This window comes from Pangasianodon hypophthalmus, chromosome 1 (genome assembly GCF_027358585.1).
Source record: "Pangasianodon hypophthalmus isolate fPanHyp1 chromosome 1, fPanHyp1.pri, whole genome shotgun sequence".
In the NCBI taxonomy this organism is placed as follows: domain Eukaryota; kingdom Metazoa; phylum Chordata; class Actinopteri; order Siluriformes; family Pangasiidae; genus Pangasianodon; species Pangasianodon hypophthalmus.
Window position 1 is genome coordinate 34,080,450 of NC_069710.1, and position 15,443 is coordinate 34,095,892.

General features: G+C 38.9%; 1 protein-coding gene and 1 pseudogene across 1 annotated transcript in view; both read left to right on the forward strand.

Annotated features, from left to right (window-relative positions):
• LOC113523756 (uncharacterized) overlaps positions 1 to 15,443 on the forward strand; it is a 507,872-nt gene that overhangs the window by 255,274 nt on the left and 237,155 nt on the right. The gene's annotated exons all lie outside the window — the stretch shown is intronic.
• LOC117598301 (uncharacterized) lies at positions 942 to 2,139 on the forward strand (annotated as a pseudogene).

A 15,443-nucleotide genomic window follows, 5' to 3' on the forward strand; every position in this document is an offset into this window, starting at 1 on the left:
GTACATATTTTAAAGAAGGTCTAAATCAAGTTCAAGTTCAAGTTGTAAAACATCACTAGATCTTCCTTCTGATTTAAACTGTTTATTAAATTTCATTATTTATCTGGCCAAGAAATGTATACTTATTTTATGGTCATCATCATGTGTACCAACTCTGAAGATGTGTTTGGCACAAGTGGCTAATTTTCTTCCTTTGGAAAAACTTACATATGACTTACAGAAAAAATCTGAACTATTCTGGCAGATATGGACCCTACTTGAACAATCGTGACTTTAGTCCTGCCTACTTTTTTTTTTTTTTTATTTTGCCGTTTGGCTTTTCCATGATCACTCCATTATACTAACAGATTATTATTTGTGTTTAAATGTTTGTCGATTGTATATTGATCTGGCTCTGCTTTTTTGTTGTTGTTAAAAATCAATAAAAAATATATATAAAAAAAAATGAATGACTTTGGTTCATCAAATGAATTTACTCAATCCTTGTGGAGAATGACTGCCTTTGAATTGCAGGAAAATACTGACAAGGTTATGGTCTGATCTACCAAGTGGGGGTAGGGTAGTAGCACTACATGCTTCTTTAACATTTGCATACAAAAGGTCTGGTGTTCTGTTTTCCCGTGTAGTGCAGTCAACAAACAGATGGAAATTTGGGAGAGTGGAATCCAGATCTACATTGTTAAAGTCTTCAGTAATGACCACAAAAGCTTCTGGGTGTTTAGACTGTAACTTAACAACAGTGGCGTGTATAACGTCACATGCTGCTTCCTTGTCAGCTGACGGTGGTTTTAGTGATTATGGTGTCATTGTTTGGTGGTAAATTCTGCACAAGACAAGAAGCGTGTGATAAAATTTGTTTTACCTTCCTGGTCGTTGTCTTTAGTACATTACGCCATGTTAAGCATTTAGACTGGCCTGATAGATCGGCCTAGCCTACAGTATCTACAATCCATTCTCGCTTATTGTTAACGCTCCCAAGGACACCTTGACATCTGTATGGAAAAAATGCAGTCCATCCAAATGTAAAGGAATCTCAAAATGACCAAGATCAGCAAACTGCATTCCCAAGACATCAGGCTGATGAGGTCTGCTGGAAGTTCCACTCCAGAAATACACCACCATCTGAGGTCCACTGGTGTACATGCTACATTGAGCACCATCAGAAGACATTATAAAGAACGAACATCATGCACACGTAATCCTCTCAAAATAAATTAGTTACCCACTACATACAGTATGACACTATCACAAATGTAAACATGTTGCAACAATGTCATGCGTTGGTTGTGCCTAAAGTGTCAAATATTTATTTAATGTTTTGCTCTTGATTTTAGGGACGTTGTTGCAGCCATAGACTACATCACTAGCCATAATAATGAACTGCCCGCAAGTTCAGTGAAAAAACAGCTCTGTTGTGACAGTGGAGTGGACGTCAGTGAGCGTTCCATTCGGAGGATCAGGCAAATACTTGAGTGGAAGTATGGGAAAACGCAAAATTGTTCCTTGATCAGAGACAAAAATAAAGAGATACGTCTCCAACAAGCCCAAATATGGATCAACGAGAAGGTGACATTTCACAAAGTCATTTTCACTTGATGAAACCACGGTGGTTTTGGATCACTTTGTCATAAGAGTGGCAAACGAGTGTCCAAACCAAAGCTGAAACACCCACAGAAAGTTCATGTTTGGGGAGCCAGACTGGGACTGGGACCTATTACAATCTTCGAAGGGATAATGGACCCTCTTTGGAAGGGATAATGGAAAGACAGACCCTCTTTGAAGATGCTGTTATAAAAAAAAAACCTGCCACTCCCTAGATTATGAAAAACTTCAGAGTCCATCACTACTTTTTCCAGGACAATAACCCGAAACACACTTCTGCAAGCAGAGTCATTGCTACAGAGGGTATAAATTGGGTGAAGACTCCACCAGAATCCACTGATATGAATCCCTTTGAGATGGTGTGTCATGCTCTGAAAGACTAGATTCGTAAAGAAGCAAAACAAACTACAACGTCTGATTTGATTGTTACCATAATGAATTCTGGTTTGAGGAACTTACAGTAACAGCATGCAACAAGTACATAAATAAATTCTTCCAGCAGTGGTTGAGCATCAGGGTGGACACACTGGAATGTAGCATACATAGGCTAAAGTGTAATGCCATAAAATGAAAATACTGTACATTTCTGACCACTTTCCAATAAACATAAACTTTTTATTGGCATAATCATTTTGGTGTATTTTTTAGATTAAACTGGAACATAATAAAACTGAGTGCTACAGTAATGAGTGTAGCCCCCTATCTATATTTATCAACAATCGAACATGCATGCCAAACAAAGGTAATAAAAATACTGTGACACCCACTATAGAGGGAATAGTGAATTAGTGAGTGATTTCAGATACAGTATGACCACAGGTGGACACAATGACAAAAAATGCAACTTATAAAGTCATATACTGTAAGTAATAATAAATACACAGTTGTGGGATGCAGCCTAAACTCACAATTGCGAGAATTAAACTTGCAATTGTGGGAAATTCAGGGTGAGTGAAACTGGCAAAACCGGTTGGTCGGAAATTCCACCTCACGCCCCATGAATGGAAGATTATCCAACAAATTTACCCAGAGGTAATATATATAAAGAAAAAGCGGGGCCATGGTCGAGGGCCGGTTTGTGAATGGGCGGCAGAGCTGGAGAAGGTGAATGGTAAGAATTACACACCCATGCGGATTTAGGCTAATGAATGTTTCATTGACTGGTGGTAAGGATAAAGAGAGGAAACAAAAGAGCATTGGTAGAGCAAGAGCTGAGCTGCATTGAGCCGTGTGTGTGTATGTTGTTTAAAATAAAACCACTGAAAAGTGAGCGAAGTATTAATGGCCAATAAAAGAGCCTTTTTGAGTTATCTGCCAAGCCTGCCTCCAGTCTCCTAATTTCCCTCGCAACCCAAATGTTTGACAACACCAAACACCAAAGTTTACCTCAGTTTGCATAGAGAAGTCACCATTTACATCTACAAACTGAGGCCTAAATCCTGACTAATGGTGTGGAGGAAGACTAGACAGACAGGTGCAATCTTGGGTTACGGTAGTCACTGAAAGCACAAACAGACACAAATAAGTAGACTCGCAGGAATGAGAAACCATGTGTGTGTGTCTGAATACATCATAATTAATCTACAATCTTCCAAAATATTCTATATTTAACCCTGAGATCATAAACTTTGTTCCAGTAGTGAAATAGTTTATATTTTTGTTGTAATGAACAGCATATTTATTGTGTGTTGAATAGTCCTCTTTTAGATTCCACTAAGTCTTCCAAATGTACAATAAATTTGCAGATTATGGAGGAGGACACTACTGAGAACAATGTCCAGGAGAAACAGCAATCAGCACAGTCTACAGCTCTTCTGGATAATAACATTGCAACCAATTCATCAGTGACTGAACAGGTAAATCTCCCCAATCATAGTAGTAGTGTTTGTTAGAGCATCCTCTTTATTTATTTTGTCTACTTTACTACCTGCTGACTGGGTGAAAGTACACTAACTGTGATTTAAATACGTGACAACAAAAGTAGAGTAGAAAGGTATTAAATGAGTGACACTGTTTATTTAAGTGTTTGTTTATTATCTTTTTTGTTAATAGTTTCTATATAGAGTCCCCAGAAAGCAGGTTTTAGTCAGGCTGAGAGGAGTTAATGCTATTTTACTGCCATATTTAAGCATTAACTACAAAACAATGTGCATGTATGAATGCATCATTTATTCCAACATTTTTCGAAATATAATATGAACATGGAAATCATAAACTTCATTCCTATTTTGAAACAAATAATATTTTAGTTTTAACATGTTGAAGCATTCTACTGCCACAGTAGCAGTAACCACAGAACATTAGACATTAAACATTCAACATGGCAAACATTCAGCTTTTTCGGTTTGTCGAGTGCAGAATGTTTAGTTATTCTTCCTCCATCGTTGAGAGCTTTATTTGTCATAAGTGTATATTAGTTAGCTCTCTGACGGAGAAGATTGCAGCATTTAAGGTGCGCGTCCAGACTCCAGAGAGGGTTAATGAGAGTGAGAGTATTGTAGTTTCTGTAGGGGAAAGTCTGGATGCCTTAGGTGGAATTAGCAATCACCCAACTCCGTCATTTGAGCCCTCACAGCGGGGCGAATGAGAGATGACTTGGTGGCATAATCGCAAAGCCAAGGCTAATGCTAAGGCTTGCCCACAGGAGCACCAATCCTCTCCGCTTCACATATCTAACAGGTTTGCTCTCCTAAGTGAAGCACCAGCCAAGAAACCTGAAAGAGCTCTGGTTATAGGAGACTCTATCTTAGGGCACATAAAATTGGGTAGCAGCGCTAGTTAGGTGTATACCGGGAGCAAGGGTGCCGAACATAGCAGGTAATCTTAGAGTCTTAGGCAAGAATAGGTTTTCAACGGTAGCTAATGAGATACACTTTCTTCAGTCAGAGGTTACTAAGAGCAACATCGTAGAGGTGTGTAAATTAGTGAAGGTGATGTCTGATGCAGTAATATGCTCTGGCCCCATCCAAAAGTGGTGTGGCGGTGTAGCTTACAGCAGGTTATGGTCACTGAACTGCTGGATGCCCAGGTGGTGCACCAAAAACAATGTAGGCTTTATAGATAATTGGAGTAGTTTTGAGGGCAAGGCTGGCCTGTTAGGGCGGGACGGTGTCCATCCCACTCAGGAAAGTGCTGCTGTCATTTCTTGCATCATAGCACATAGTCTCAGAACAGGCCTAGTTAATCAGTAACAATCCAGAGCCAAGGCCAGGGAGCAGACAAGCAGGCTAAACAGACCATCTGCTAGCTGCACTGAGTTGTCACATAGGGTCCACTATACTGAGGCTGTGTCTGTTCCCTGAACTAAACAAAAATGTAGAAATACTCAGAAAGTTTGTTTTAGTGACCTAATTAACATAAAATTAAATCATAGTGAATACACAGCCAACACCTTTAATCTGAAGCTAGGACTGTTAAATAATAGATCTCTTACATCTAAAGTATTTATTGTTAATGAAACTATTACTGATCAGGAGTTTAAAATTTACTGTGTTTAACAGAAACGTGCATTAAACCAAATGAGTATGTAGCATTAAATGAAGCTAGTCCTCCTGGATACAGTTATATACATCAGTCTAACTGGCAGAGGAGGAGGTGTCGCAGTTATTTATAATGCTAATCTAGTATTCAACACTTTTGAAGTTCTTTTTACTAACATAACATATGTAGCCACAAAAATACGTCTAACCTAGTTGTTTCTTTAGACAAAGCATTAATTGTTGGAGACTTTAATGTTCATTTTGATAACCTGGAAGACGCTCTGAGAATAGAGGTTGTGTCCATTCTAGATTTGGTAGTGGTCAATCAGAACATGATAGGACCCACTCATAATGGTGGTCACACTCTTGATCTAATAATGACGTTTGGATTAAATATAGAAAGTATAGTCAAATTTCCACAGTCTGAAGTTCTCAGATCATTATCTCATCTCTTTGAAAATGTGTCTTAATCATAATATATGCACCTTGCCATCGTACCATGTCAAATGTACATTCACATCAGCTACTGAGTGAGTTTTATCAATAATCTCCTAGAGTTATCAACTATGATAAATCTCCTAGTGATCTACAGTATCAACTAGATCACTGTCTGACCCCACAGAGCTTGATTAGGCAACTAACTGATTGCTTAGAGTCAATGTTCCACTATACAATAATGTAGCCCCCTTAAACAAAAAATAATTAGAGAGAAAAAAACTAGCATCCTGGTATAATGATAATACACACCTTAAAATAGACCAGTTGAAAATTAGAATGTAAATGCTATCAAACTAAATTGGTAATATTTCAAACAGCATGGAAGGAGAACCTGCTGAGCTATAGAATATATACAGTCAGGTCCATAAATATTGGGAACAGTGACACAGTTTTGGTAATTTTGCCTCTGTACACCACCACAGTGGATTTGAAATGAAGCAGTCAAGATGTGACTGAAGCATAGACTTTCAGCTTTAATTCAAGGGGTTTAACAAAAATATTGCATTAACCGTTTAGGAATTACAGCCATTTTTTACAGAGTTCCTCCATTTTCACAGGCTCAAAAGTAATGGGACAAACTAATATAATCATAAATATTAGGATTATTTTTATTACTTGGAGGTAAATCCTTTGCAGTCAATGACTACCTGAAGTCTGGACCCCATGGACATCACCAAATGCTGAGTTTCCTCCCTTGAGATGATTTGCCAGGTCTTTACTGCAGCCATCTTCAGTTGCTGCTTGTTTGTGGGTCATTCTGCCTTCAGATTTGTCTTCAGTAAGTGAAAAGCAGCTCAGTTGGGTTGAGGTCAGGTGACTGACTCGGCCATTTAAGAACATTTAATTTCCAAGCTCTTGGGCTGCTTTCACAGTATGTTTTGGGTTGTTATCCATCTGTACTGTGAAGCGCTGTCCTATCAGTTTTGCAGCATTTGACTGAATCTGAGCAGAAAGTATAGCTCTGTATACTTCAGAATTCATCCTGCTACTTCTATCAACAGTCACATTATCAATAAACCCCAGTGACCCAGTTCCATTGGCAGCCAAACACGCCCATGCCATAACACTGCCTCCACATGTTTGACAGATGATGTGGTATGCATTGGATCATTAGCCCTTCCTTTCCTTCTCCATACTTTTCTCTTCCCATCATTCTGGTACAAGTTAATCTTGCATCAGAACTGGTCAGGCTTTTTTTAGAGGTTTTTAGCAAAATCTAATCTGGCCTTTGTGTTCTTGAGTGTTACCAGCGGTTTGCATCTTGAGGTAAACCGTCTGTATTTACATTCATGAAAGTGGCTCTTGATTGTAGACTTTGACAATGATAGGCCTACCTCCTCCAGAGTGTTCCTGAATTGGCTGGATGTTGTGAAGGGGTTGTTCTTCAATAAGAAAAGAATTCTGCAATCATCCACTTTAGTTGTTTTCTGTGGTCTCCCAGGCCTTTTGGTGTTGCTGAGCTCGCCAGTGCATTCCTTCTTTTTAAGAATGTACCAAATTGTTGATTTGGCCCTCCTAAAGTTTCTGCTATCTCTCTGATAGGTCTGTTTTGGTTTTTCAGCCTAATGATGGCCTCCTTCACTTGCAACAACACCTCTTTGGACGGCATATTGAGAGTTCCCATGAACAGCTACCAAATGCAAATTCAACACTTGGAATCAGCTCCAGACCTTTTATCTCCTTAATTTATCATGATATAAGGAGGAAACAGGCCACAGCTGGCCATGAAACTGCTTATCAGTCAATTGTCCCATTACTTTTGAGCCTGTGAAAATGGAGGAACTCTGTAAAAAATGGCTGTAATTCCTAAACGGTTAATGCAATATTTTTGTTAAACCCCTTGAATTAAAGCTGAAAGTCTACGCTTCAGTCACATCTTGACTGCTTCATTTCAAATCCACTGTGGTGGTGTACAGAGGCAAAATTACCAAAACTGTGTCACTGTCCCAATATTTATGGACCTGACTGTATAGCCAATCACAATCTCTCAACCATGTGTGTTTTAAAAAAGACTAGAACACAGAATCTCTTCTAATGAAAACTCTAGGTAATTTCATTATCTGTTTGTGTTACCCATAATGCACTGCAAGTGGAAAATGTACCAGTCATGTTTAATGTCTTCATACAAAATCGCTAGTCCTTTTAGCTAGCAGGTTATTAGCGCTATACAGGCTACAATAAGTATGGAATAAAATATGACAGGGTGGTGTGATGAAGCGGAGTTACTGCCCTGAAGTTGATTATTTTCCTATAACAGTAAGTTACAACTTTACCTCTAACTGTTACAATGTTCTGACACTGGATACTCCTTCACTAGTGTGAACAACTTTTGAGCTAAATGTTTGATAGGTGTACTCCTGTGCTAGCTGCAGCGCCCTCTAGTGTCCAGTTCATGTCTGTCAATTTAGGACACAGCCACAGTGACAGGAACCTCATCAGAATGAGGTGTCTTTGTGATTACAGTGTGTGTGTGTGTGTGTGTGTGTGTGAGGAGATGTGTACTCTAGAGAAATTATGTGGGGAATGTTTGTAAAGCTCAAGTCGATTTCATGAATCAGAGAGAAGAAAAACGCGCTTGCAGGCAAGAGTAATCTCATTACGCACACACACACACACTGTGTGTATATGGTATAAGAACATGCTGGAATGTGTAATATGTGATCAGACAGAGAACACCCGTTTCTAATTGGATGCCTCCAAAGTAGATTTAGGTTCTAAATCACTGTAATTATGTGAATTGTAACCCCGGCAAAGAGCTTAAACGTGTAGTTACAGATCCTTGAACAACAATCAGAAATATGAATGAAACTGATCGAAAGGCTACAAATGATTCTCAAGAGAAAATATTTTAAATAGTGACAAATTTAATTGAGTGACTTTTTAAAAAAATAATTTCAATCTTTAAATTCTTTTATTCTGTTGGCAGATCATTGGTTCTATGTAAAGAAATGCTTGAAAAAATAAAACATATCCATTAAATTAAAAAAGTAAAATAAAAAAAAGAAAATAATAGTGAAATAAAAAAAATACAGAAAATAATAAATAATAAAATAATAATTTCAAACAAAAAATGGCTCTTAATGGAAATCAGTATCAATAGGCTTCTAAACAGTATGAGCTAGGGCTCTAATATAGATATCTATGATGTCAATAAGAAACACACACACAGTCACACACAAAGAGGAGTTTACTGGAGTTTAGAGCCAATGGAGGGGGCACAAACTTTATATGACTCTAATCTGACAGGGCTTTATCACTGATGTGTGTGTGTGTGTGTGTGTGTTCGGGTCTAAGTGAAAGTCAAAGTCCATTTTGTGGAATAAGGAAGCAAATCATTGGCAGGAGAAAAACACAGTAAGTATGTAAATGTAAAGCTCTAATATGTGAATGTTGTGAATGTGCACTAGATGAAGAACAGTTCAGTTGATTTGTACTGAAGTTGTAACTTCCACAGTTTACTGTAGGATCTGATTTCCCTGTAAGTGAAGCGTGTGATGATACAGGGTTAGATTTAACACCGCCATGTTGGAGTGAAGTAAATATGTGTCCTGCAGTGTTTCTCTCTCTAATGAAGCGCTGGAGCGTGAGGCGTCTCTTCCAATTTGGGAAAATCGCTAGTTCTTTAAAAATGGTGTCACTGGGCTCAGTGCTTCATTTGTAAATCTGCAACTTTTTGTAGATTTGAGTCCCTATATGTGTGTGTGTGTGTGTGTGTGTGTGTAGGTTTACAGGTGTAATCTGTAGGAGGAGACATGACCTCCAACATGAGTGTGTCTGTGAAACAGCGCTTAAAGGAATATGAGAGGTGAGCGAAGGGTGTGACCCAGTGAAAAACAGAAATGTTCTCACATTCACCAACACTAAACAGATCAGACTCTGATGTGTTTCTGTGAAAAGTGACTAGTGAATAGTTTAATTCAGCAGCTTTGTCTCAAGATGTTCAAAACCAGCTGATGATTAGTGACATTAAGCTACTGAAATTAGTGACATTAAACACATCTAACACATCTAAGTATGAAGGTTAAAGAATCGTATCAGTGTTAATAAGGAATATCATCAGATTTTAACTACAGTTGAATTATTCAGTATTGCTGCAGAACAGTAATAATGATGCAGTGGTTGTGTGTGTTTAGTCTGATTCAGGGCGAGAGATCAGACTCACCTGAACCCAGCTGTGTGTCAATGAAGAGTCACGAGTCAATGGATCAACCAATAGACTTCAGAGACACAGACTGTGCTACTGATCTGAGGTGAGGACAGTTTAATGTATGAGTGCAGTGTTTTATCACTCACACTCTCATAATCAAACATCTCTCAAATATCTGTGTATTCACTGCTTTGTGTTTGTAGTTATGAATATGATTTATAGTCCTTGTTAAACTTTTAACAAGTGTTTTGTTTGTTCATAGACTGCAGAAGAATAAATCAAAAATCACAGAGAAGAGTCATTTGGAGGCCATATTCAAGGTGTGTGTGTCTGCAATTTTTTGCTAATTCCAGCATTTTAATTAATATCTCTATCTGTCTGCTGCCAGAGATTTGAGTAATCATTACACCTATTCCACTCTCACTGCAATGTGACAGAACAAAATACTGAGCAACACTAAGAGAGAACACGAGTGTATTGTGTTTTCCTCATTGGTTTCAAACACATAGAAATGCTTAATGACTCTCCTTCATTATTTTGCTCGTCTGTGCCCTCAGCTGAAACCAGTTTGTCTGGATGCCACCTATTGAATAGGCCTGGAATACACGATTTTAAAATCCCCAAAGCTGTATTTAGTGCAAAACCTTTTTATTTATTACATCTGCTTGTAGAATCTTTATGATTAATTATAGAAAAATGTAGTTTTATATTTTCAGTAAAATAAAGTTTTCAGTAATGAACACATACTCATGTGACCTTATAGTGTTTTTGTATTTTTTTTTCTTTCTGTTTCAAATCAGGATCTGGAGCATAAAGTCATCACTCTGTTAAAGAATGAGCTGAAGAGATTTAAGAAGCTCCTGAGTCCAGATTACCCAGCATGCTCTGAGAGGGAGGTGGAGGATGAGGAGGATCAGAGCAGTGTCAGAGAGGGAGCGCTGAAGATCACACTGCGCGTCCTGAAGAACATGAACCACACAGATCTCGCTAACACACTGCAGAACAGTAAGAGCTCATGGGGTTATAACATCGCTTTAACTTTAGAGGAAGGAAACTGCTCTAAATTTATTAAACACATCATAATGATGTGCTTTTATCAACAGAATATAATAACAGATCAGTATTGACATTACATATGCTATACAGATATGAAAATATCAATAGTCAACAGAGATGATCATAGAGTTTACATTTTATTCTTCTTTTTATCAGGATTTGCCGTATACCATCGAAAACTCAAATCCAAACTGAGTGAGAAATGTAAAAGAATTAATGAAGGAATCTCACAGCATGGAAGCTCAGCACTTCTGAAGGAGATCTACACAGATCTCTACATCACAGAGGGTGGGAGTGGAGACGTGAATAATGAACATGAGGTGAGACAGATTGAGACAGCGTCCAGGAGACCAGCAACACAGGAGACACCCATCAAATGTAATCAGCTCTTTAAAGACAAGTCCATCAGAAGTGTGCTGACTAAAGGAGTTGCTGGAATTGGAAAAACAGTCTCTGTGCAGAAGTTCATTCTGGACTGGGCCGAAGGAAAAGCAAATCAGGACGTCACCTTCATGTTTCCACTTCCCTTTAGGGAGCTGAATCTGATGAAGCAGAAAAATCTCAGTCTGATGAATCTTCTTCATCACTTTTTCCCAGAAATAAAAGAATTACAATTAATAGACTGTAATGTTCACAAAGTGATGTTCATCTTTGATGGTCTGGATGAGTGTCAACTTCCTCTAAATTTCCAGAACAATGAGAGTTTGTATGATGTGACAGAGTCAGCCTCAGTGGATGTGCTGCTGACAAACCTCATCAAGGGGAATCTGCTTCCCTCTGCTCTCCTCTGGATAACCTCTCGACCAGGAGCAGCCAATCAGATCCCTCCTGAGTGTGTAGACCAGGTAACAGAAGTAAGAGGGTTCAGTGATCCTCAGAAAGAGGAGTACTTCAGGAAGAGGATCAGTGATCAGAGCCTGGCCAATAAAATCATCACACACATGAAGTCTTCAAGAAGCCTCTACATCATGTGCCACATCCCAGTCTTCTGCTGGATTTCAGCCACTGTTCTAGAGAGAATGTTGGGTGAAGCAGAGAGTGGAGAGATCCCCAAGACTCTGACTCAAATGTTCACACACTTCCTGATCTTTCAGATCAAACACAAGGAGCAAAAGTACCATCAGAAATGTGACCCTGATCCTCAGCAGACCAGAGAGAGTATCCTGGCACTGGGAAAACTGGCTTTCCAACAGCTGGATAAAGGAAACCTGATCTTCTATGCGGAAGACCTGAGAGAGTGTGGCATTGATGTCAGAGAAGTGTCAGTGTACTCAGGAGTGTGCACCCAAATCTTCAGAGAGGAGTTTGGGCTTCACCTTGGGAAGGTGTTCAGCTTTGTACATCTGAGTGTTCAGGAGTTTCTGGCCGCTTCATATGCATTTCTCTCTTTCATCAGCAGAAATGTAACAGAACAACAAATCACTGATCTGTCTGATTTTTTAACCAAATCAAACATGTCTGATTTCCTGAGAAGTGCAGTGGACAGGGCCTTACAGCGTGAGAATGGACACCTGGACCTTTTCCTCCGCTTCCTTCTGGGTCTCTCACTGGAGTCCAATCAGACTCTCTTACGAGACCTAATTCCCCAGACAGGAAGCAGCTCTCACAGCAAACAGGAAACAGTCGACTACATCAAGGAGAAGATCAGGGAGAATCCATCTCCAGAGAAAACCATCAATCTGTTCCACTGTCTGAATGAACTGAATGATCATTCTCTAGTGCAGGAAGTACAGCATTACCTGAAAAGTAAAGATGACAATCGTCTCAGGGGAGTCAGACTCTCTCCTGCTCAGTGGTCAGCTCTGGCGTTTGTGTTGCTGAACTCAGATGAGAATCTGGATGAGTTTGATTTGAGGAAATATGACAGATCAGAGGAATGTCTTCTGAGGCTGATACCAGTGGTCAAAGCATCCAGAAAAGCTAAGTAAGTATTTTTAAAATTATTTCATAAATGTATTACTAACTACCTAAATGTAGTATTTATTATATTAAATTAATACTAATGACGCTGCACTGATTAGGATAATGCTTATCATTAATTACTCTAATCAGTTCACTGTTATTCTGTATGTAAGGAGAATGAGGGAGCTTATTGAAGAGAGCATCATTAAATAAATAGCTATTTTTTTCTCTTTGGTTAAGTGCTTTTTTCTGCTTAACTTTGCACATTTAAATACCAAATCTAATTACTGAGGGAAAATAAGATTGTTATAACTTTGAATTTATTCAAGACACAATGACATATTCATTTAAAACCACAAAATGATCAAACTAAGGTAAAATGTGCATAGATCTAGATATATAGATCTAAGATATAACAGTAAAAAAGAGGAAATATATTAATTTATCGAGAAAAACGTGACAGAAAAGTTAGGATTCAAGCCAGTAAACACATGTTGGCTTGAAATGTGATAATACATAATTAGTACATATGTACAGTTAATTTAATTGAAAAAAAGAAAACAGAAATATTCATACACTGTTTTAACTGCAGGTCTGGACTGCATGATATAGCATGAATATTGTATTTTATAGTGAAAAACTCAATCCTAGAAAATCTGCAGACCCAGATGGCTTAGATGTTTACTTCTTAAACCTCCTGCTGCTAAGAGGTTGAGAACCCTGTCATCTTAATAACTATAGGCCATACCCAAATTATCAGCTCTTGCCCAAACACTAGAACTTTTAATGAGCGAACAATTAAAGGAACATTTATGGAGTGAATACATGACTACATGAACACCAGTCTGCTTTTAGAAAACGCTATAGCACAACTACTGCTGCTGTGAAAGTAGTTAATGAGTCCATGTTTTTACATTGACTTTCTGCTTTTAAGGAAATAGAATCCCAGTTCAAATCATTAAAATTATTTCTAAATGCAGATAAAACTAAAATGATGGTCTTTACAATGACACATGCATCTCTCTAATTTAACACACTCCATTCTTAATGGGAAGAAAATTCATTCAAACCCCGTCCCTTTTTACATTTCCATGTTTTTACACTGACTTTGTGCTGCTCTGTGTGACATTACATCCTGCTGATGTTTACACACTGCACTGATTTTATGCCTCGATTTTGTGAGTGAACCAGAATCATGAAAATCTGGCTTTAATCTGAGGTTTGTGGTTGTCAGAGGCATCTTGAAGCCCAGTTATGTTAAGCTTGGTTGTTAGTCACAACCTTGCGATCACTTTATACCATTCAACTTCCATCTGCTACCATCAGAGACACTCCGGTCCTCGGACTCAAGTGAGCGGCCAGTCCGACAGGAGGAGCCCGTCGCCGGCGTCGCGAACGTAAACAAAGCCGGGGTCTCTGGCTAATAAGATCGACGAAATACGGCTATGGATTTCTCAGAAAATGCTGCAGCGTTATGGTTTTCACGAAAACGTGGCTAAATAGCAGCAGGCCGACCAACGCAATTGAACTAGAGGCCGCTACATGTTCAGAGCTGCAGAACCGCTGTGGACTCTGGGAAAAGCAAAGGTGGCGCTGTTTGCATCTACGGAAACAAAACTTGGTGCACCGATGCTGATATTATTAAGTGCCACTGTTGTGCTGATATAGAGCACCTCTTTATCAAGTGCAGAGCTTTTTATCTGCCCCGTGAATTTACATGCACCATAATTGCTGCAGTATATGTACCCCGGATGCTAATGCTAAGATAGCCATGAAAGAACTGGTGCTGTTATTAGCAAGCTGCAAACAACGCATCCGGATGGAGCTTTTATCAGTGCTGGGGATTTTAATCACAATAATTTGAGGACGGCGCTCCCCAACTTCTGTCAAAACGTCTTTTCCTGTGTGTGTGTGTGTGTGTGTGTGTGCGTGTGAGAGAGAGAGAGAGATGCCAGTGTTCTGATATATCATCATTTCTCTCCCAGGCTGCGTGACTGTAATCTCACAGGGGAAAGCTGTAGAGCTCTGTCCTCAGTTCTCAGCTCAAACTCCTCCAGTCTGAGAGAACTGGACCTGAGTCACAATAATAACCTGCAGGATTCAGGAGTGAAGCTGCTCTCTGCTGGACTGGAGAATCCACACTGTACACTGGAGACACTGAGGTCAGATCATCACTTTCACATTTTGTTTATTTGATTGTCATTATTACAGTATAAATGTTGGCTAAATAAATCATGATTTTTTCAAAATTAAATGAGGACAAGACAGAAATGCTTGAACTGAAGTTAGAAATCTTGGTGTAATTCTGGGCTCGTTTTTATCTTTTAAACCAGAAATTAATAACATTACTAAAACTGCATTCTATAATTTATTGAATATAGCACGGGTCAGACTTTATGTCCAGTCACAAGATGCCAAGAAATTGATCCATGATTAGTTTTTTCTCACCTTGAATATTGTAATGCATTGTAATGATAAGCGGCGATCCAAGATCACTGATATTTAATATAACAGCACGGGTACATTTCACTGTGTGTATCACTCCGCTTGTCTGTGTTCACTACATAAAACTCTAATTCTAGCACAGAAACATTCAGAGGAAAGCAGAGCGTCAGCAAGGGGAAAGAGCGGACCAGTATAGAGAAGGCAGTCACTGATGCTAGCTTGCAGAAGAGATGTGAGAGTAACAGTGTACAGTACACCGTGAGAGACATTCAAGTAGCAAGTGAATGTGACGAGGGCCTTAGTTGGGAAAATTG